The sequence below is a fragment of the Zalophus californianus genome, chromosome 4, assembly GCF_009762305.2.
Source record: "Zalophus californianus isolate mZalCal1 chromosome 4, mZalCal1.pri.v2, whole genome shotgun sequence".
Classification (NCBI taxonomy): Eukaryota; Metazoa; Chordata; class Mammalia; order Carnivora; family Otariidae; genus Zalophus; species Zalophus californianus.
This window is the reverse complement of record NC_045598.1, coordinates 126,432,510-126,455,093: the sequence shown is the minus strand read 5'-3', so window position 1 is coordinate 126,455,093 and position 22,584 is coordinate 126,432,510. Positions and strand designations below refer to the sequence as shown.

At 39.1% G+C, this 22,584-nt stretch overlaps 1 protein-coding gene across 5 annotated transcripts in view; it reads right to left on the bottom strand.

Annotated features, from left to right (window-relative positions):
- LOC113935294 (serine/threonine-protein kinase Sgk3) overlaps positions 1 to 22,584 on the bottom strand; it is a 139,251-nt gene that overhangs the window by 82,917 nt on the left and 33,750 nt on the right. For 2 of the 5 annotated variants that reach the window (XM_027617069.2, XM_027617105.2), the window contains exon 1: positions 1,375 to 1,503. The exons of 1 other annotated variant lie outside the window; for it this stretch is intronic. The gene's annotated coding sequence lies outside the window, so the exon portion shown is untranslated. Of the gene's footprint in view, positions 1 to 397; positions 521 to 1,374; positions 1,504 to 1,887; positions 1,961 to 22,584 lie in introns of those variants that run through there. 2 more of the 5 variants (XM_027617088.2, XM_027617096.2) reach the window with 2 other exon arrangements.

Here is a 22,584-nt window from a genome sequence, read left to right as displayed (position 1 = left end):
GGATGCTGCAGAGAGAAAAACCATTCACAGCACCAAAAAACTGTCAAAAATAAAAACAGCACAATTATCAAAATCAGAAGTAACATCATTCTTTGATTTTATTATTTGTTGTTCAGCAGAGCTGAATTCTACCCTGAACTATGCATTTTATTGGTTCTGGATACTGGGGCCTCATCCTTATCTGTAAAGGGCAGCTGTTGTGATTTTTCAGATTCCTTTCAATTCTGAGATTCTATTTGGCTAGTTACGATTCCTATGATGTTTAGTTTATTTATGTATTTGGGTACTCTGGTTTACGTCCTTTTGCAATAATAGTACAAATAAGCACCCATCCCAAGTAACACAACTTGTAAGTTCTGTATAAAAGTGATAATGACCTTCTTTTAAACAAACATACCGGAGCTTGGTATTAAAAATGAGGATACCCTCTCTGAAAGTGCTGCCTTTTTCATCCGTCTTTTAGAACAGCCTTTAAGACCCTGAGGCTTCTGTATCATTTGAGAGTGGATTAGATTTGAAACCAGGTGGATGATCACATCTCTAGTAGGTGAGAAAAGTAATGAGACCTTATCTGGTGGGATTCAGTCTCTGAAATTCCAAAGGAATCCCCAAGCATTTCTAGCTACAACTCTGCGGAAAGGTTTTCCAGTGTTGACAGCTTTGAAGATTAATGTCCATCTAAATGCATAACAGCCAACCTTATTGTGGACTATGCGCCGGACGGAATTAAGTACTAACTGATTTAACCCTCATAACAATCCTATAAGGATGGAACTATCATTATCCTCATTTTACATATGCAGAAACAAAGTCATTGAGAAATTAAGCAAATTGCCCAAGTTTTCACAATTAAGTAGATTCAAACCCAGGCACTCTAGCTTCAAAGCCTAAGAGCTTAACCTCCACAATACACTGCCTATGTAAATCCTGGTGTCCCTGTTTAAATTAACAGTCCCATTACCAATTGCACTCTTCTTACAAACTGAATAACACGAAGTCAAAATAAAGCTGCACTGCAAGTTCATTATCGAGTTTCTCCTCCAGTCCTGAACCACAAACTAGAAATGTATTTTAAAGAACGTAAAATCTCAGTACCTGAGGTCTCTCGAGATTTAGGGAGGTGTGTGGAGCAACGCAAATGTTTTCTGTCTCGGCGGTAATGCCGTGAACAAGTGCTGCAAAACTAGAGTCGGACTCCGTGTCTCCCTGCCTCTAGAGGTTCACGCCAGGGGGCCGCCCAGCCGCACCACGCGCTCCTACTACGCACGGAAGTGGCCCAGGGGCCGGTCCAACCAAACCACACCTGGCTCGAACGCGCCCGCGGGGGTTCCTTCACCTGGCTCTCGCGGCGCCCAGACCCCTCCCCGTACTTACCTTCGGGGACCCTCGCTCGACGCATAGCGAGCGGGAAACGCCGCCACAGCTGCGCCACACTCTACGGGCCTCCGCGCCGCGCCTCCTACCCCCAGCGGGGCCCACCACCCTCCCCGCCTTGGCCCGACCTCCTGATTCCGCCCCTCGCAGCAGGCCCCGCCCCCACCAATCAAGGGAACCCTCCAGGCCACTAGCTCCGCCCAAGGCTAGGGGCGGGGCTTATGCTCACTCAGCTCTGCCCCTAGCTCGCTGGAAGACGGTGGACCTGCGTGAAGGTGCTGGCTGGATGCCGCCGGGAGGCCCTAAATAAATAAAGCGGGGAGGGCGTGGGGGTGCCTGACCCCGAGGGAGTAGGTGCGGGACGCAGGCAGAGGGGACGGGGAAAGGGAGACAGACAGCCATGTGGCAAAATGAGGAAAGAGGCTTGGGAGGGGAAAGAGAAGGCGCTCTCCCCAGGTTCCAGCCGAGGTGTAGGGCTGGGTGAGACCTCTTAAAGTAGCTTAGTTCACTTACTCAGCGCATTAGCTAATCTCATTCTCCTCGGGCAGGGTAGGACTCACGAATTCAGGGTTCCATGCATGAGAAGTCATAGGAGCTAGGATTTAAAGGGGCAAAGAAAGGAAGCAAATCCTTCACTGATCTCCACCACACATCCTCGTTTTTCATTTTAAAAATTCTGGAAAGGAGTCTCAGTAGGAATCGCTTCAGACTTACTCATTCCTTCTCCCCTCAAATAGCTCAGGCACTTTTCAAGAGAGCAGACTCATTTCACCCAGGCCGAGTTTGGCATTAATGCCCACGGTGTACTACAAGGTTTGCGACTACATGTATGGATAAAGGAAAAAATCAGACCCCTCAGAAGGAATTATTTTAACTATTAATTTATTTGATTTTTGAAGGTGAAAAACTATTTGAGGAATCAAGTCAAACACTAATTGAATTGTGGTGGGGAAAACACAAGGCTCACTTTGCTAACAAGCAGCATTTGCTGGAAGAATTTCAGAAAACAGTGCCAAGAGGCCAGCCTAGCTGTGTGGCCCTAAGGGAAGTCACAAAATCTGAAGCCCCAGATCTGCTTATCTGTAAAATGAAGAGATTAGGCCAGGTGGCCTCATGACCTCTATTTGCCCCTCCAAATTTAATTTCATCCTGCTAGGCTCAACAATTAAGGGCAAAGGACCATAGGGAAAGTGCTGTCCAGTCAGGAGCCACACAGAGAAACTGGGAATTTTTAGAAAATGCTTCAGGGATCTCTGGCATCACTTCATTCAAGCTCTCCTTTATGACTTTTCTATTTGCTATAATGATAACTCTTGTCCTAGCTAAAAACCTCTGACTCATCCCTCTCAGTCCTCACATTTGGTCACCAGGTCCTCGGCTTTTTCCATTACAGAGTCTCTTCAATGAACCTTCTCATTTGCACTGCCATCTCTGTATAAAGTACAAAATCAAAGAACTCAGGTTCTTAGATCTGACGCTCATCTATTTTTTCCACCTAATCTCCAACTACTCTGACAGACTGTTTCCTCACTGCACAGTAGCCACAACATACAGCCAACATTCCTGCCACTGAACATTTATATCCACTGCTTCCCAGCTTAGATACTTCTTAGTCCTAGCTACCTGTTCAGATGATAGCTCAGCTCAGGGACCTCTCTATCCAATAAAATGCTATAACACTTAGGATGTGTACCACTCAATGTGGCAACTTAGCAGGCCTACCTCATTTTGTTTTTTTCTGTTATTTATATTTATCTCCAAAACTAAACTGTAAGCTCCTTACTAGATAACCCTAGGCCCCAGCCAGTTAAGAAAGAAAAAGCTATTTTCAGTATCTCAAAAGCCTAAAAGAAATTTATATTCATCTACAATTAGGCTGTTCAAATTACCTAGAACAGTAAGATTCTGTTTTTTTTTAACTAAAAAAATTTATATTTTTATTTTTTAAGTAATCTCTATACCCAACATGGGGCTCGGACTCACAACCCCAAGATCAAGAGTCACATGCTCCACTGACTGAGCCAGCCAGCCAGGAGCCCCAGAATTTTCTGTTTTTATCTGAAATTATATGACACTGAAATAACACCAATTATTTCATGTTAACCAAAGCTCTGATGGGCAGCTAGATGTGACTGATTTTTAGAAAGGGAAACAGGAGTGCCTGACTGGCTCCACCAGTAGAGCATGTGACTCTTGATCTTGGTTGGGGTCTTGAGTTCAAAAGTTCAAGTCCTATGTTGGATGTAAAGATTATGTAAAAAAAAAAAAGAAGAAAAGAAAAGGGAAAATAAATTACTATTAAATAAGACTTTTTTTTTTTAAAGATTTTATTTATTTGACACGGAGAGAGAGAGAGGAATCACAAGCAGGCAGAGTGGCAGGGAGTGGCAGAGGGAGAAGCAGGCTCCCCGCTGAGCAAGGAGCCCAACGTGGGACTCCATCCCAGGACCCCGGGATCATGACCCAAGCCGAAGGCAGACGCTCAACAACTGAGCCACACAGCGCCCCTAAATAAGACTGTTTTGAAGACTAAATCTATGAGATGCACAGAGGTACATAAAAATAAAAATAGCCAGCCCATTCTTTTGTCACCCCATTGCCAAAACAAGTAACATACCCATAGTAAGTGCTTAAGAATATATTCATTAGTCTATGATTATTTTCAGCTTTCCTTAAGCCCTCTCTCTCCTTTGCTTTAATTAAAATACTGGTCTTTTCTTTTCATGCAAATAAGATTGTAAGAGTTTCCCTTCAATTTCAAATAAATTCTTAAGAATAAGATAAACAAGAATCACACAGCACTTCTCAGAGTGGGACTAGAATGGTTTTTAGTATCCAAGAAATAAAGCCTCAAATCACAGTAAATTGCGTATGTCAAGGGGCCCTACATACTACTAACATCTTTAGAGAGTAAATTTTCCTTAATTGCAACCTTACCCAAATGACAAAAGTAGAAGCAGAACCAAGTTTGCAGAATGACTACCAAGTAAGAGTGAAAACTGATTTGCAATCTATCAATGGCCCCTTGTGTTTTGAAAATGTCACTGGCATGTTTAAAGGAGGCCCCAGAGCTCTGGTCTGGCCCAGACAATCTATAAATCACTACTCACAGCAAACCTTTATAATATTCTGGATGTTTAAAAAGCATTAATAGGCAGATTGAACAACAGTCACACTTCATTTTACAGACTGGTTGTACCAGAGGCTACTGGTTATAGACTCTTGGAATGTTTCTCTTCCTCTTCTAAAAATGTGAAGTAACTATTAAGATTAGAGCCTTAGGGGAACTTCTCAATCTGGCCAAGATGTAGTAACAAGGACCATATTTACTCTCCCACCTGAACGAACAACAACAAAAAGAAGCCAGACAAAATATATAAAACGACAGTTTTCAAGATGGATATCATGCAATGAAGGAGACTGATGCCTCAGAGATGGGAAATGTACAAGATTGGCCCTAGCTTATCACCTTCAGAGAATTTACAGGCCATGGCAGGAAAAGAGGGAACTGCAAGAGCTGTGAGACCAGGGAGAACAAGATAGCTAGCATTCACAACTCAGATATGGAGACAAGATAACAACACAGAGAATCCCAGAGATCTGCAGAGGGTCTTCCTTGGGAATTCAGGAGTGCTGATCAGTGTATGCCTGTACTCAGGGTCATGGAAAGAACAAACCATCTCAAAGCATTAGAAGGAAAAGTACTGGGCACTCACAGAGGACCAGGAACAGTCACTATTCATACCAGGCCAACTAGAAACGTTCCAGTTCAATGAGATAGAGTACTTAGAAGGGTCTTGCCCTAGTATCGGAGAGTAATTAGCCCTAGACTAAATGTTGCTTGGGTGCTGCCAAAATAAAAAGCAAGATCCAAAAGGATCATATTTTAAAGTTATTTAACTGCATCTCAAATTAAAATTCAGGCATGTTTATAAAAATACAAAAATATTCAGCACCCAACAAGCTAAAATTCACAACATCTGCCATTCAATCAGATATTACAAGGCATGCAAATAAACAAAAATACGACCCATAATGAGGAGAAAAATCAATCACTGAAACTAACAACTACATAATGTTAAAATTAGCAGACAAAAACATTAAAACAGTTATTATAATGGACATATATTCAAAAAATTAAGTAGAGACAAGGAAGGTATAAAAAATTTCTAAATCCAATTTAGGGATGAAAATAACCATCTCTAAGGTGAAAAATACACTGGATGGGATTAATGGAAGAATAGACATTGCAAAAGAAAGGATTAGTGAACTTGAAGACACACAATATAAAATTTCCAAGATGAATTGTAGAGAGAAAAAGAATTAAAAAAAGAATCAATAAGCTATGGGAGGGGCGCCTGGGTGGCTCAGACATTAAGCGTCTGCCTTCAGCTCAGGTCATGATCCAGGGGTCCTGGGATTGAGCCCCACATTGGGCTCCCTGCAGGGCAGGGAGCCTGCTTCTCCCTGTCCTCCCCCTGCTTGTGTTCCCTCTCTCGCTGTCTCTCTCCATCAAATAAATAAATAAAATCTTTAAAAAATAATAATAAGCTATGGGAAAACTTTAAGCAGTCTAACATACTTGTAGTTGGAGTTGAAGAAGGAAAGGATAAAGGTAGGCTGGGGAAAGATCAGAATAGACATTTGAAGAAATATGACTGAAATTTCAAAATTTGATGAAAATTATAAACCCACAGATCTCACAAGCTTGATGAACACAAACACCAGAAACACAAAGAAAACTACAACAAGATATTTCACAATACAATTACTAAAAACCAGGGGCACCTGGGTGGCTTAGTCGTTAAGCATCTGCCTTCAGTTCAGGTCATGATCCCAGGGTCCTGGGATCGAGCCCCACATTGGGCTCCCTGCTCCACGGGAAGCCTGCTTCTCCCTCTCCCACTCCCCCTGCTTGTGTTCCCTTTCTCGCTGTGTCTCTCTCTGTCAAATAAATAAATAAAATCTTTAAAAATAAAAAAAAGTAAAAAAGTAAACCAGTGATGAAGCAAAAATCTTAACGGCAGCCAGGGGGAAAAAAGACATGCTCTATATGGAGAAACAAGAGTAAAGAAGACAGATTTCTTGTCAGAAACAGTGCAAGAAAAAAACAGTGGAGTAACATCTTTGAAGTACTGAACGAAAAAGCTATAAACCTAGAATTCTATACTCAGCAAAAAATATCTTCCAAAACTCAAGACAATATAAAGATTTTTTTCAGATGCACAGAAACTGAAAGACCATAACAAGAAGACTTGCACTACAAGAAATGTTAAAGGGAGTCCATCAGACAGACAGAAAATCACTCCAGATTTCTGGAAATATACACTAGGAATGAAGAACAGTGGAAATAGTAACAAGAGATGTGTTGGGTTTTTTACAATTTTTATCTTTTGAAAAATAATAACTGTTTAAAACAACAATAGTAATCATTTATTGTGGGCTTTATAGCCTATATGTAAGTAAAATGTATGACAACAATAGCATAAAGGTTGGGAGAAGAGACATGGAGGTATATTATGAAAGGTATATTGTATAATTAAATGTAAGCATCCTATAAGTGACATGGCATAATTCATTTGAAGATAGGCTATAACAAAGTAGTATACTCAAACCCCAAAATAAGCTAGAAAAAGAGGAAAGAGGACACAAAGAACAGGTAAGACAAACAGAAAACAAGTAACAAGAGGACAGACATAAACTCAACTCATATCAATAACATTAAAGGCAATGGTCAAAACACCACAATTAAAATTTGTCTTACTGGATAAATAAAACAAGACGCAACTATATTTCACCTACAAAAAACTATATTTCAAATATGAAGACACAAATAGGTTAAAAGTAAAAGGATGGAAAAAGCTATACCATGCTAACACTAGTCAAAAGAAAGCTGGAGCAGCTATAATAATATCACATAAAGTAGATTTCAGAGCAAATAATATTACCAGGGAAAGAGAAGGTCATTTCATAATTATGAAGGGGCCAATTCATCTCGAGGACATAAAAGTTCTAAACTTTTATGGGGGCACCTGGGTGGCTCAGTTGGTTAAGCATCTGCCTTCGGCTCATGTCATGATCCCAGGGTCTTGGGATCCAGCCCCGCATGGACCTCCCTGCTCAGCGGGGAGCCTGCTTATCCCTCTCCGCAGCCTATCCCCCTGCTTGTGTTCTCTCTCTCTCTAGCAAATGAATAAATAAAATCTTTAAAAAAAAGTCCTAATCATTTATGTATCTAATAACAGAGCTTCAAAATAAATGAGAAAAAACTGAAACAACTTGAAGGAAAAATAGGCATATGCTATTTTTAGAGGTTTTAAAAACACTCTCATAATAATAGCACAAGTAGAAACAAGATCAGCAAGGATATTGTCTTAATCATTTTGGGTCACTATAACAAAATATCACAGACTGTGTAGCTTATAAACAACTGAAATTTAATTTTCATGGGTTCTGGAGACTGAAAATTGGAGATCAGGGAGCCAGCATGGTTGAGTCAGAGCCCTCTTCCTGGTCTATGGCCAGTATCTTTTCTCTGTGTCCTCACCTGATAGAAGGGAATAAGAAGTTCTGTGGGTTCTCTTTTGTAAGAGTACTAATCTTATTTATGAGGGCTCCACCTTCCTGACCTAATTACCTCCCAAATGCCCCACCTACTAATACCATCACCTTTGGAGGTGAAGATTTCCATGTATGAATTTGAGGGTAGACACAAACATTCAGACCATAGCAGATATAAAAGACCCAAACAATACTATTAACCATCTTAACCTAACTGACATTTATAGATCACTACAAGACACAAGAATATAATTCTTTTTCAGGTACACACAAGATATTTACCAAGATAGACAATATATTGGGCCACAAAACAAGTTTCAATAAACTTATAAGGATTTAAGGCATACAAAGTTATGTTCTCTAACTACAGTGAAATTAAGTTAGAAATCAATAACAGAAAAACATCTGGAAAATCCCCAAATATGTGAAATCAATATACAATTCTAAGTAACCCATGGGTCAAAGAAGAAATCAAAAGGAAAACTAGGAAATATTTTGCACTGAATGAAAATTAAAACACAACATATCAAAATTTGTGGATGGCAATAAAGCAGTCCTTAGGAGGTAATACCCATAATAAAAAAAGAAAGTTCTCAAATCAGTGAACTCAGTTTCTACCTTACTAAACAAAGGGAGCAAATTAAACCGAAGTATTATGCATAGAAAGAAAGTAATAAAGATCTGAGCACAACCAATGAAAGAGAAAAAGAGAAAAATCAATGAGACCAAAAGTTAATTAAAAAAAAAAATCAGTCAAATTGCTAAACCAGACTAATCAGCACACACACAAAAAGACTGAGAGGGACACCTGGGTGGCTCAGTCAGTTAAGCCTCCGACTCCTGATTTCTGCTCAGGTCATGATCTCAGGGTCCTGGGATTGAGGGCCGCTTCAGGCTCCGCGCTCAGCATAGAGTTTGCTTGTCCCTCTCCCTCTGCTCTTCCCCCATTCAGGCTCTCTCTCTATCAAATAAATAAATAAAAATTAAAAAAATAAAAATAAAAGGGGAGCGCCTGGGTTAAGGCAGTCAGTTAAGCATCTGCCTTTGATTACGGAGTTCTGGGATCAAGTCCCAGGAGTCAGGCTCTCTGCTCAGCAGGGAGCCTGCTTCTCCCTCTCCCTCTGCCCTTCCCCCCCTGCTCATGCTCACTCTCTCTCTCAAATAAATAAATAAAATCTTTAAAAAAAATGTGGGGGGCGTGCCTGGGTGGCTTAGTCAGTTAAATGTCCAACTCCTGATCACAGGGCTGTGAGTTCAAGCCCTACGTTGGGCTCTACACTGGGTGTGGAGCCTACTTAAAAATAAATACATAAATAGCTGTTCTTCATCAAGGCCTTTCCTATATAAAATAGGCCCTCCTCTGTTATCTCTGTAATAGTAGCTTGTCCATTTTCTTCATAGCACTGTGATCACAATTTGCTCTTTATTTCACTGTTTACTGTTCCCCTGTTCCTGCCCCATTAGAGTTCAAGGTCCATGAAAGCAAAATAACATATCTATCTTGTTTACCATAACATTTGCAGGGCCTGGGGCATATAACAATGGGGTGCAAATTATTAAACAAATGGACCAATTTCTCCAGTCCGTTCAAGTCTGCCTCCACAGCCTGTCTGGCATTTGTCCCTTTACTTCACTCTGACAATATAGGTCTGAGCCTTCCTGTTGTGCTAACTTTTTTAGTGGTCTCCCAGACTCCTTCCTTTTCCTATCCATATTGTAGAATGTTGTCTAAGACAATTCAATTCTAGTCAAATCATTTTCTCTGTTCAAATCCTGTAATAATTTTAACGCAATCTTTATCAAAATTCTAACAGCCTTGTTTTGCAGAAATGACCCTCAAATTCATATAGAATTGCAAAGGGCCCTATATAACCAAAACAATATTGAAAAAGAACAAGGTCTCATACTTTCTGATTTCAAAACTTATCACAAAGTTATAGTAATGAAAGCAATATAATACTAGCACAAGGACAGGCCTATAAACCACTGGGATAGAATTGAGTCCATAAATAAGCCCATATATCTATGGCCAACTAATTTTCAACAAGGGTGCTAAGATCATTCAACAGGGAAAGGACAGTCTCCTCAAATAGTGGTTGGCCAATTGTGTATCCACATACAAAAAAATGAAGTTGGATTCCTACCCCACACTCTATATAAAAACTAACTCAAGATTGATTAATGACTTAAATATGAGTTAAAACTATAAAAATCTTATATGAAAACATAGATATGAATATTCATGACCTTGGATTTGACAATGGATTCTTAGATATGACACTAAAAGTATGAGCAACAACAACAAAATAGATAAATTGCACTTCATAAAAAATTAAAAACCTTTGTGAAAAATCAAAATTAAAAATTAAAAAACTTTGTGAATCAAAGAGTATCATCAAGAAAGTAAAAAGACAACATATGGAGTGGGAGAAAATATTTGCAAATCATATATTTGAAAAGAGTCTAGCATCAAGAATATATAAAAAACTTGTACAACTCAACAACAAAAAGATAAACAACACAATTAAAAAGTGGGCAAAGGACCTGAATAAACATTTCTCCAAAGAAGATATATGAACAGCCAACAAGCATATGAAAAGACATTCAACATCATTAGTCACCAGGAAAATGCAAATCAAAACCACAAAGAGATACCATGTCACACACACTAGGATGGTAATAAAAAAAAGGAGTGGAAACCAAGTGGTGGTGAGGATGCGGAGAAACTGGAGTCCTTGTATTTGTTGGTAGGAATGTAACATGGTGCAGCTACTGTGGAAAAGTTTGTCAGTTCCTCAGAAATCTAAACATAGAATTACCATATGACCCAGCAATTCCACACCTAGATATTTACCCCAAACAACCGAATATATGTGCCCAAATATTTACATGTACATGTTAATAGCTGCACTATTTACAATAGCCGAAAGATGGAAACAACCAAATGTCCATCAAGGGATGAATGGATAAACAAATTGTGTTATATATATATTCAAGAGAATATTATTCAGCCATAAAAAGTAATGAAGTACTGATATATATTACAATGTGGATGAACCTCAAAAACATGCTAAGTGAAAGAAGTCAGACACAAGAGGGCACATCCCAAATAAATCCACTACTTGGAATAGGTGGATTCACAGAAACACGAAGCAGATTGGTAGTTGCTGGGTGGGTGGGGGTGGGGGCGCGGCACGGGACTGGGAATAGGAAATTACTGCTTAATGGACATGGGGTTTAATTTGGGGTAAAGAAAATGTTTGAGACTAGATAGAAGTAGTGGTTACACAACATTGTAAATATACTAAATGTCACCGAATTGTTCATTTTAAAATGGTTAATTTTACATTACATGAATGCCATCTTAATTTTATAGAAAACACCTTAACAATATCCCACTGATGACTAAATAAAATCTTATCAGCCTAGCTTCCTAGAGCCTTCATAACTGACCATTATATAACCCTACTTCCCCATCATGCCCCGCATTCTCCAAGCAAAATAAGCCCTTTCCTCTACATGCGACACAGAACCTCATTTCTCTACACACGTAAGTCCTGCTCTTCTTTCATGGCATTATTCAAATACAAGCTCCTTTAAGAGTTTTTTCTCAGTCTTTTAGTGGGAAATACTCTTTCCTGTGAGCTTCTACGAGCATTTTATCTGCACTTGTTGCAGATGTGCCCTCTTGTGTCTGACTTCTTTCACTTAGCATGTTTTTGAGGTTCATCCACATTGTAATATATATCAGTACTTCATTACTTTTCATGGCTGAATAATATTCTCTTGAATATATATAACACAATTTGTTTATCCTCTATTAGTCAATAATTGTTGGCAAGATGCATATGTGATTCATCCTATTATTCCCAGTGTCCTTAGGATATTCTTACATGGATCAGCCACATAATATTGAAAGAAACAGATTAATATAAAATAAATTTCTGCATATGAATCCTCTTGGCTTCCATTATAAAATTGGAGATGTGTTTTTCTGAGAATGTATTTGACTCTAGCATGTCTAAAACCCTTTGAAAATCACATTAATAGGGGCACCTGGGTGGCTCAGTTGGTTAAGCATCTGCCTTCGGCTCAGGCCATGATCCCAGGGTCCTAGGATCGAGCCCCGCAGCGGGCTCCCTGCTCCACGGGGAGCCTGCTTCTCCCTCTGCCTGCAGCTCTCCCTGCTTGTGCTCTCTCTCTCTGTCAAATAAATAAATAAAATCTTTAAAAGAAAAGAAAATCACATAAATAGGTATTATTACAGTGTCCTGATAAAATAGTTATAGACATATTTCTGAACACTAATAGGAAATAACTAGAACTATTTGTATCCCTGACAATAATTGCTAATGTTCTTTTTTTTAAAGATTTATTTATTTATTTGAGGGGGGAGAGGAGTAGGGGAAGAGGTAGAGAACGTCTTAAGCAGACTCTGTGTGGAGCTCAGAGCCAGATGCAGGGCTCGATCTCACCACCCTGATATCATGACCTAAGCTAAAACCAAGAGTCAGATGCTTAACCGACTGTGCCGCCCAGGCACCCTATAATTGCTAATGTTCTTTTTCTTTTCTTTTTTTAGATTTTATTTATTTATTTGACAGAGAGAGATAGCGAGAGCAGGAACACAAGCAGGGGTAGTGGGAGAGGGGGAAGCAGGCTTCCCGCCGAGCCGGGAGCCCAATGTGGGGCTCGATCCCAGGACCCTGGGACCATGACCTGAGCTGAAGGCAGGCGCTTAACGACTGAGCCACCCAGGCGCCCCTTGCTAATGTTCTTAATAGTATGAGTCAAAATAATAATAGCTTACAGTCATATAGCACTTTTACATATATTGATCCTCACAATAAGCTTATGAGCTATGCACAACTATCATCCCCATTCTACAGGTGAAGAAACACCTACAAAGCCAAATCAATTGGCTTAATGTCACTTGCTATTAACTGGCAGAGTTGGGATTGGAATCTGGCTACTTTGGTTCCAGAGTACATACTCTCAACCACTATGCTACATCAGCTCTCTATAATGACAACTTAACCATGTATAATAAAATGACTTTGAAAAGTCAATGAGTTTCTAAGAAACTCATTGCTAATATCCTAGAGCAGATTAATGTGAAACTTCCACTGTTTTCTCAGACTTTATGCCTGGAATTCTGAGATGGCTAATAACTTTTATGAATAAACTTGATTCTATTGTACTGAAGAAAGTATATTGACTAAGAAACAAAGTTGAAGCAGGAACACAACATAACGCACTATAAAGATATAATGACAAATGAATTATAATAAAGGAACACAATAAAAGTTTAAGTACACCAACGGGACTGTACATTTACTGAAATATAAAGGAGCCTGAAAATTTCATAAAGAAAGACTGATTATGTATAAATTTCTGATAAAAACAATTTTTAAATGTTATTTTCTGTATCTCAAATTCCAAATAATTCTTATATATAACAGTGCTTATATATCTTTTGTTAAATCAATGTTGTTTTATATAAATATTAATGTTACAGTGAAGGGGACCTAATTCTATAAAAGAGAATTAGTGACCTATGATATAATTACGCTGAAGCCCTCTATAGCAGTGGGCCAGAGAAAATAAAATTGATAAACAATAATTAGAGGTTATTCATCTTAGAGAGGAAATAAAATCTTTGAATTTGACATCCAATTGAATCCTTTTCTCAACCCTCAAAAGTCAGGTCTTTTCTATTAATCTTGTATGCAGCAAATCATCTATTAATGATGTGCTGAGTAATTTTGACACTGGAATTTGGAACAGGCCTTTGGGTTTAAATTTGTCTCAAATGATTTATATGATCTGGTCAGTAATTTTTAATCCATGATTAATTACACATATTTCTTTTAAAAGACTAATTCAGATTCCATTAATGGAGACGGAGATTACAAGAACTTTTTTTTATGCATTCTTTTGTATGCTAAGGGGGAAAATTATTTTCCACCGTATTTTCATGATTCAAAAGACTATGTCATAAATAGGTGATTTGTTTTTTTCCAGTTTGGGTCCCAGAGCTTAGCACACTAATAGCTTCATTCATATGAACTTACTAAGATTTTTTAAAATTAGTTTCAAATGTAGGATTTAGTGTTTCATCAGTTGCATATAACACCCAGTGCTCATTACATCAAGTGCCCTCATTAATGCCCATCACCCAATTACCCCATCCCCCCACCCACCTCTCCTCCATCAACCCTCAGTTTGTTTCCTAGAGTTCAAAGTCTCTTATGGTTTCCCTCTCTCTCAATTTTCATCTTATTCTATTTTTCCTTCCCTTCTCCTATGTTCATTTGTTTTGTTTCTTAAATTACACATGAGTGAAATCATATGATACTTGTATTTCTCCGACTGAATTATTTTACTTAGCATAATACCCTCTAGTTCTACCCACATCGTTGCCAATGGCAAGATTTCATTCTCTTTGATGGCTGAATAATACTGTGTGTGTGTGTGTGTGTGTGTGTGTGTGTGTGTGTGTGTGTGTGTGTGTGTGTACCCCACATCTTCTTTATGCATTCATCTGTTAATGGACATCTGGGCTCTTTCCATATTTTGGTTATTGTGGACACTGCTGGTATAAACATTGGGGTGCAGTGCCCCTTCAAATCACTATGTTTGTATCTTTTGGGTAAATACTGGTAGTGTAATTGCTGGGTCACAGGATAGCTCTATTTTTAACTTTTAGAGGAAACTCCATGCTGTTTTCCAGACAGGCTGTACCAATTTTCATTTCTACCAACAGCAAAAGAGCACATTTTAAATGAAGTAAAACGAGCACCATCAGCACCTAGATAGTGGTCTCTAGATATTTTCTGCTAAAATGAACCAGGGCTTCTCGTGGGATTGGATGATTGCAGATATGGGGCAGAAAATATACAAAATGAACCTGAAATGTCTTAACTTCCTCACTTTCTGGTGTGATATAAATGAATACCAGAGTCATGTCAAAAGCCTTAGGACCAATGCAGTTAACCAAAGATGGAAAAATCAAGCATAAAAAAGAATAATGACTATGGTGAACTGAAACACAATGAATGCTAAATACAGAAGTTTACAAAGACACTAAAAAATACAAAACAGGGGCACCTGGGTGGCTCAGGTGGTTAAGCAGCCAACTCTTGGTTTAAGCTCAGGTCATGTTCTCAGGGTCCTGGGATTGAGCCCCGCATCAGTCTCCATGAACAGTGGGGATTCTGCTTGAGGATTCTCTCTCCCTCTCCTTCTGCCCCTCCCCCCACTTGTGCACTCTCTGCCTCTCGAATAAATAAATCGTTAAAAAGATACAAAACAAACCTCATGGATTATCTATGAGTGATACTAAGGAACTAAATCTTTTTTTTTAACTGGTAAATAAATGGTAAGAATCGAGCCTTTATACTGCCTTTCCAATACAAATTATATCCAAGGTAACCAAATAGTCGACAAGGGGATGTTGCTTTTTATAGAAGAATGAATAAAGAAGAAATGTGACTATTTTGCAACCTCTAAGGAATTAATGCATCTAGGCAATGACCATCAAAGACTACTCACCTTAAAAAAGGATAGCCAACCAGACATTTTTGTCTCCCGAAAGCAAAAACACACTACCACTTATGAAGTATTCTTGCCAAAAAATGTGAACCTAAATCTCATAGAGTTTATAGTTCTAACTTCCAATGTATAGGAAAAACAGGGGTCAGAGATCCATGATAAATGACATTTCAGGGATTCAATCAGCAAAATTTAGTGGTAAATTCTATAGGACAAATGACCTTGTTTCTTCATTACATAAGTTGTAAGGGAAAAAAAGGCAGGAAACACTTAGATTAAAAGACTTAAAAGATACATCAACTACCAATTGTAATATATGGATATTATTTGGATCTTGATTGGAATAAACAAACTGAAAAAATATGAGGCAATTGGGGAAATTTAAATATGATGACTGGATATCTAATGACATTAAGAAATCACTGTGGTTTTTTAAAGACATGACGTTATTGTTACATTTCTGAAAAGAGTCTATATTTAGAGGTAGTACTGAAATATTTAAGGGGTGCTTGTGTGGTTCAGTTGGTTGAGCATCCGACTCTTGGTTTCAGCTCAGGTCATGATCTCAGGGTCCTGGGATGGAGTGTGGTGTTGGGCTCTGCTCTTAGTGCGGAGTCTGCTTGAGATTCTCTCTCTCCCTCTCCCTCTGCCCCTACCCCTGCTTGCATGCTCTCTCTCTCTCTCAAAATAATAAATAAGCAAAATCTTTAAAAAATATACTGAAAGATGAAATGATCTGATGTCTCAGATTTGCCTCAAAATTGTGGAGACAGGGGAAGAGGGTGTGATTAGCTGAATAATACTTAACTATAAGTAGGTAATTGTTGAAAGTGGGCAACATGTTTATGAAGGCTAATTATACTATTCAGACTATTTTTGTAGATGTCTGAAATTTTCTATAATAAAAAGGTATGTTTTCCTTAAAACAGTGTTTCCTTCAGAGGACTGGTGAGGTGGGAGAGTGTTTTCATTATAAGCCTTCCTGTACTATTTGTTGTTTTTATTTTTAGGTACATGCATATATTTCATTTCTAAGGAAACAGTCCTAATAACAAGAAATACACGTAATTTTTTAACAAAAATTAATCAGTCTATGGTGATTTAGTTCCAAAATGTACATCAGCAGTTTTCAATCTTCAAGTCCATGGAGCCCTGGAAGGCCCTATGACCCTTTCAGGGGATCAGTGAGGTCAGACTATTTTCATAATAACACTAAGATGTTATTTGCCTTTTTTATTGATTTGCACTGCTGGTGCAAAAGTAATAATACCTAGAACTGCTGGTGCCCTGGCATGAAACAAGGCAGGCTCATGACTATCTTACTCATTGTTTTCTTCACCATTACTCACTTGAAGTTTAAAAAGAGGAAAAAGCCAAGTTCACTTAAGGATATCCTTGAAAAAGCAATAAAAATTTTATTAAATCTTGACCTTTGAGTCCATTAGTTTTTAATATACTGTGTGACAAAATGGTGAGTATGCATAACGCATTCCTGCTGTATTACCAGTCTAATGATTGTCTGGAGGGAAAGTCCTTGTGTGATTGTTTGAGTTAAAAGCTGAACTAACTGCTTTATACAGAACACCATTTTTACTGAAAAGGATGACTGACAAATGACAATATTTGCCAAACTTGGGTATTTGGCAGACATTTTCTTGAAAACGAACAAAGTAAGCCTGTCACACTGAGGAAAACAACTCAGTGTATTTGTTGGCAATGATAAAATTCAACCTTTAAAGTGAAATTAAGAGTTTTGGAAAATTTGTTTCTTTCCCCCATGAGCTCGCCTGCTTCCTTCCACTGAAAGATTTTTCTGATGCACTCAGGGATATTAATAAATGTGATTTTAAAAAATATTATTAAATGAAATGAGTCAACATTTGGAAAATCTGCATGAATTAGTGAACCAGTATTTTTCAAAAGACTAATGTATGAAGTTACAAAACCATGCATGCACCAAAGGTCCCTTCAAAATGTAAGCTGACCATAGTGGGTTGAATGGTGGCTCCGCAAATGGATCACAAGATAAGATCATTTATATATTTTCCAGGTGAGCCTTAAATCCAATGACAAGTGTCCTTATAAGACAACGAGAAGACACAGAGACACACAGAGGAGAAGGCCACATAAGGCAGACAACCACCAGAAGCTACAGGAGGAAAGGAACAAATGTCCCCTAGAGTCTTTGGAGAGAATGTGGCTTTGCTGACTCCCTGATTTCAGACTTCTAGACTCCAGAACTGTGAGAGAATAAATTTTTGTTGTTTTAAGCCACATAGCTTGTGTTTAAAAAACAGCCACTTGCCAAGTCTTGGTATAGTGTCAAAGAAGAATTTTCACAGTTTTCCGGAAATGCTATTAAAATATCCCTCCTTTTTCCCCACTACCTATCTTTGTGAGGCCTGAGTTGGTTTTTTTTTTTTTTTTTTGCATACTTCAATCAAAACAACATATTGTAACTGTTTGAATGCAGCAGGTATAAGGATCCAGGTGTCTCTTAGTAAGCCAGATATAATTAAAGAGATTTGAAATATGTAAAACAGTGTTAATCTCACTATTTTTTTAGTTTTGGGAAACACTTATCATAAAAATGTTTTATGTTAATATGTAATAGCTAAATATTTTAAATTTAAATATTTTTTAAAATTTCTCAGTTTTAACTTCTTATATAGTAAATATTGATAACCCACATAAATACAAACTCTTTGGGGTCCTCAATAATTTTTAAGAGTGTAGGGGTTCTAGACCAAAAAGTGTGAGAACCGCTAGTACACACTCTTAGTAAGGGAGGACAGAGGAGTAGGGGCCTGAGCAATCAGAGGTATCATGCACATAAGATTCCAGTTATTTTTAACTATGCATTGGATTTTCAGGGGTAAGAAGGCAGAGACAGATCCTCCCAGGCAAAAGAACCCCATGAACATATAATACACTTTAGAAGCAGGTCTACACATGATAATTTCAGAAGACTGGACCATTAATAAATACATAAACAGGGGCGCCTGGCTGGCTCAGTCAGTTAAACGTCCCACTCTTGATTTCAGCTCAGGTCATAATCTCAGGGTTGTGAGATCGAGCCCTGAGTCAGACTCCATGAGAAGCATGGAGCATGCTTAAGATTCTCTCTCTCCTTCTCCTTCTGACCCTCCCCCACCTGCTCATGTGCATGTGTACCCTCACTCTCTCAAAAAAAAAAACCTGTTAAAAATAAATAAATAAATGTATATATAAACAATTTTACATATCCACATTATTATCATTATTATTATCTTTTAAAAGACTAGATATATGACTCAATTTCAGGAATCTTTGTTAGTTTTTGGTAACCCATAACTTGAAAAGATTTTTGGTTTTGTAAATGTGGGTAACATACCATTCTTCTTATTCTCTTATTCCTCCAAAGAGATGGAAAGAGTCCCTTTAAATAGCAAACTAGCCAACTACAACCTTCCTCTCAGTCTGTAGAGTCACTCTACCTGGAACACTCTTACCTCTACTTTTCGCTTGATGTTATCAGTCAACTAGGGTTGCCATACCAAAGTGACACAGATTGGATAGCTTAAACACAGAAATCTATTTTCTTATAATTCTAGAAGCTAGAAGTCCAAGATCAAGGTGTCTATAGAGTTGGTTTCTTCTCATTGCTTGTAGATGGCCGTCTTTTCCCTCCTGTCTTCATTCGGTCCCCCCTCTGTATACACAGTCTGTCTTCATTTCTTCTCACAAGAACACTAGTCATGTCAGGTTAGGGCCCACCCTAATGATCTTAACCTTAATTACCTCTTTAAAGACTCTATCTTCAAATACAGTCACATTCTGAGGTACTGGGGGGTTAGGATTTCAACATATGAATTTGAAGTGAGACACAATTCAGTCCATAAGACTTAGCTAACTACTACTTGCCTTTTGGGGATCAACCTGAATAGTCCGTCCTTAGGGGGGCGCCTGGGTGGCTCAGTTGTTAAGCGTCTGCCTTCGGCTCAGGTCATGATCCCAGGGTCCTGGGATCTAGTCCTGGGATCTAGTCCTGCGTCGGGCTCCCTGCTCTGCGGGAAGCCTCCTTCTCCCCCTCCCACTACCCCCCGCCTGTGCTCCCTCTCTCACTATGTCTCTCTGTCCAATAAATAAATAAAAAAATCTTTAAAAAAAATAGTATGTCCTTAGGGCCTTACTATTAGGTTAGGGCCCTTGTTACACTCGCATAGTATCCAATACTTAACCTATATACCATTTATCATGCAAATGTAATTAAACCCTTGGGGTGATTGGTTTTTTTGGGGTTTTTTTTACACATTTTTTGGGGAAGATTTTATTTATTTATTTGACAGAGAGAGACACAGCGAGAGAGGGAACACAAGCAGGGGGAGTGGGAGAGGGAGAAGCGGGCTTCCCGCGGAGCAGGGAGCCCGAGGCAGGACTCGATCCCAGAACCCCGGGATCATGACCTGAGCCGAAGGCAGAGGCTTAAGGATTGAGCCACCCAGGCGCCCCTGGGGTGATTGTTTTACGACTGTCTCTCCTTAAGCACCATGAGAGCAGAGACTGTGCCTGTCACATTCCCCAGTGGGTTGGCAGGGTTTAGGATAACCACTGACATACTAGGGCGACTCGATGAGTGAGGGAATGCTGTGTGGTGTCACAACATTAGAGAATTTTTTTTAAGTTAAATTCAATTAGCCAACATATGTACATCATTAGTTTCAGATATAGTGTTCATTACTTTATCAGTTGCATATAACACCCAGTGCTTATCACATCACATGCCCTCCTTAATGCCCATCACCCAATTACCCCATCCACCCACCTACCTCCCCTTCCGCAACCCTCAGCTTGTTTCTCAGAGTCAAGAGTCTCTCATGGTTTGTCTCCCTCTCTGATTTCTTCCCATTCAGTTTTTCTTCCCTTCCCCTATGATCCTCTGCACTGTTTCTTATATTGCACATATGAATGAAACCATATGATAATTGTCTTTCTCACATTAGAGAGTTTTGATGAAAATGTCAAGTTTATGAGACTGCCTGGAATCATTCGGAATACTGAGGCAGCCGCCATCCACAAGAGATGTACCAGCAAATTAGTGCCTTGGTGGTGGTAAAGTCTCACTGGCTTTTCATCCCACTGGGGCAATAGGTTAAGGGGATAGAGATTTAACTCTAGTCCTGGCTCAATCATTAACTAGTAACATAAAAATGGGGCAATGTTCCTTAACTTTACATTATCTCTCCTCATCTGTAAATGCAGAAATTATCAAAGTTGGTCACAATTTAAACAGAAACCCCCTGATCTGTGAATATCCAAAATATACAGTCCAACTCTTTCCTTTGCTATTGGGACCCTGGTCTGCCTTTGCTGGGAGGGTCAACCACCTTTCACAACCAATTCTGCTAAAGCTCTGGGAGTTTCTGAAGACTTCTCTCTCACCACAATAGCACATTGCTAATTAAATAAATCTTCAGTCACTACCACTTCCCAAAAACTCAGGACTCAGAGGGCAACCGGAGTTCAGGGGTTCATAAGGGCATTTAAAATCTAAGGCCAATATTTAAAATCTTGCAACCTGGTTAGGAATTAAGGAGTGTCATCTGTGACTTTTAGGGAGATGTGCATTTGAATTCAAAAAACCAAAATACAAATGAATGGCTAGAATATTTCTGGGGTGGGCGCCTGGGTGGCTCAGTCGTTAAGCGTCTGCCTTCGGCTCAGGTCATGATACCAGAGTCCTGGGATCGAGTCCCATATTGGGCTCCCTGCTCAGCGGGGAGCCTGCTTCTCCCTCTGCCTGTCTCTCTCTCTGTCTCTTATGAATAAATAAATAATATCTTTAAACAAAAAAAATAGAATATTTCTGGGGTATGGAGAGGGTAGGATCATATTTGTTTATTTTAAAGCTGGGGAAGTATGTAATGTGGGGAAAAGAAAAGTGTCAGCAATTTACAGTGTCTTTAGTTGTTCTTTCCTACACATTGCCTAACCTATATATCTCGACTACACATGTGACTTTGAACAAGATTGTACCTTGGTTACTGTCCCCTCACCTGTGGATAAAAATACCACAAGAGATAAGCGCGAGTGTCAGGTGAAATCACATGTAGAAATGTATTCAATGCAGAGATAAAGAGTGAAGGGTTCCACAGGACCTACAGAGTCCTGGCTTCTGCCTCTTAGGAACTGCATAACCTTGGGCAAGTGTTAGCTTCTTTGTGCCTTGGTTTCCTCATCTGTAAAATGGAGATAATAGTATCTACCTCTTGTGGTTGTTATGATAATTAAATGTGATAATGTTCGTAAAATGCCTAGGTATCTAATACCTAAGTATTAGCTATTTCTTCTAGCGCTTTGTAATTCTTAGAGTTTTTCCACCCATTATCATCACATTTGACTATCTTAGAAACTTGTGATCTCTCCACTCTCCTTAAACTCCTCATGTCTTCTTTCTCTTCCTCAGCAGTACCCGAGTTTCACTGAAGACATAGAGATCACCAGATTTTATCTCCCTTAACATCCCCCACATGGCCAAACCCTGTGGTATAAGAACCTGGGCTCTTTTCCCTTTTAGTGACTTCCCCTTCTCTTTCAGGAAAAGATGACTTGTGTTTGTCTAAAAACTAAAGGCTGCACACTTTCTCTGCCTGAAATGTTCTGTCCCCCTGTTTTTTTTTGTTGGGGTAACTCCTACTCTTTCTCTGGATTCATCTTCTTTCTGACCACCTTCTGCAAACTGGGGAGTATTCCCTTTTGTGTTTGTACAGCCCCTTAAATTGATATCCTAAACTATCATATTATATAATAATTCTCTCTTTGCACATCTACTTTTTACAATCTCAGAACCTAGCACTGAACCCGGCACGTAGAATAACCAAATGAAAGTGCTGAGTCCAAGGAAACCCTGCAGTACTGGGTATCGGTCACTCTATTACAAACTCATGTATGGAATGAACAGAGTCCACACTTGCTGTCTTCTCTTCTCCTCTACTCTTCACTCTTCAACACAATGTCATCAGCTTCCACCCCTCACCTCCCCAAACTGCTTTGTCACATAGCACAGTGCTCTCCCCGTGGCCAAATCTACGGGACACTTTATAGTCCCTCTTAGAT